The sequence below is a fragment of the Salvelinus fontinalis genome, chromosome 15, assembly GCF_029448725.1.
Source record: "Salvelinus fontinalis isolate EN_2023a chromosome 15, ASM2944872v1, whole genome shotgun sequence".
In the NCBI taxonomy this organism is placed as follows: Eukaryota; Metazoa; Chordata; class Actinopteri; order Salmoniformes; family Salmonidae; genus Salvelinus; species Salvelinus fontinalis.
This window is the reverse complement of record NC_074679.1, coordinates 3,602,615-3,604,650: the sequence shown is the minus strand read 5'-3', so window position 1 is coordinate 3,604,650 and position 2,036 is coordinate 3,602,615.

Genomic DNA, 2,036 nt, shown 5'->3' with positions numbered 1-2,036 from the left:
GAGGAGTTTATATACATCACGGGTTGTCACGGTGATGCTCGTTCAATGGAATCCTGGGATTGTAGTCTTCCAATAGATTCGACTCAAGTGCACTGCTACTTCCACTTGCCTATTGTATTTGAAGTTGTGTGGAAAGACACTTCCGCTATGCATATTTATTAATTTGTAAAAACAATAGGCCTATTTTGTAATTCACAGCCAAATCTAACATTTTTACAAACTGCTATTTGGTTTGAAATATACTAGTCTATATCCTAACCCTCAGATGAAAAACAATATTAATCCGAATGAAGGTAAAGATCGCCAGTTTGTAGTCCTAAAAACCGGAAATTAGTTGCATTTGGATCGTTCAGACATTCCTACGGGAAAAAATAGGGTTTTGGAATAAACTCCAAAAATAAGGTCCGAGGTTGACACAAGTTTAGGAGATCTTATACGTTTTGTTCTATGATATAATAACAGTCAGTTAACATGACCTTTATGAATTATGAAGCCTTTATTTTACTTCATGTGCTCTTTGGATTACATAAATGCCCCAAAATTCAAAGTGACATTAGCTGATGAAGATTATGTCATAGAACAAAATGTAGAACAAATCAAATCAAATCAAATTCGTCACATGCGCCGAATACAACAGGTGTAGACCTTACAGTGAAATGCTGAATACAACAGGTGTAGACCTTACAGTGAAATGCTGAATACAACAGGTGTAGTAGACCTTACAGTGAAATGCTGAATACAACAGGTGTAGTAGACCTTACAGTGAAATGCTGAATACAACAGGTGTAGTAGACCTCACAGTGAAATGCTGAATACAACAGGTGTAGTAGACCTTACAGTGAAATGCTGAATACAACAGCTGTAGTAGACCTTACAGTGAAATGCCGAATACAACAGGTGTAGTAGACCTCACAGTGAAATGCTGAATACAACAGGTGTAGTAGACCTCACAGTGAAATGCTGAATACAACAGGTGTAGTAGAACTCACAGTGAAATGCTGAATACAACAGGTGTAGTAGACCTCACAGTGAAATGCTGAATACAACAGGTGTAGTAGAACTCACAGTGAAATGCTGAATACAACAGGTGTAGTAGACCTTACAGTGAAATGCTGAATACAACAGGTGTAGTAGACCTCACAGTGACATTCTTACTTACGAGCCCTTATTAACCAACAATAACGTTTAAAAAAAATACGGATAAGAATAAGAGATAAAAGTAACAAGTAATTAAAGAGCAGCAGTAAAAAAATAACAAAATATACAGGGGGGGAGGTGTCGGTACAGAGTCAATGTGTGGGGACACCGGTTAGTTGAGGTAATATGTACATGTAGGTAGAGTTATTGAAGTGACTATGCATAGATGACAACAGAGAGTAGCAGTGGTGTGGAGAGGGGAGGGGGGGGGGGTGAATAGTTTGGGTAGCCATTTGACTAGATGTTCAAGAGTCTTATGGCTTGGGGGTAGAAGCTGTTTAGAAGCCTCTTGAACCTAGACTTGGCACTCCGGTACCGTTTGCCGTGCCGTAGCAGAGAGAACAGTCTATGACTTGGGTGGCTGGAGTCTTTGACAATTTTTAGAGCCTTCCTCTGACACCGCCTGGTATAGAGGTCCTGGATGGCAGGAAGCTTGGCCCCAGTGATGTACTGGGTCGTTCGCACTACCCTCTGTAGTGCCTTGCGGTCGAAGGCCGAGCAGTTGCCATACCAGGCAGTGATACAACCAGTCAGGACGCTCTCGAAGGTGCAACTGTAGAACCTTTTGAGGATCTGAGGACCCATACCAAATCTTTTCAGTCTCCTGAGGGGGAATAGGTTTTGTCGTGCCCTCTTTATGACTGTCTTGGTGTACTTAGGTTGTTGTTGATGTGGACACCAAGAAACTTGAAGCTCAACCTGCTCCACTGCAGCTCCGTCGATGAGAATGGGGGCGTGCTCGGTCCTCTTTTTCCTGTAGTTCACAATCATCTCCTTTGTCTTGATCACGTTTAGGGAGAGATTGTTGTCCTTGCACCACATGGCCAGGTCTCTGACGT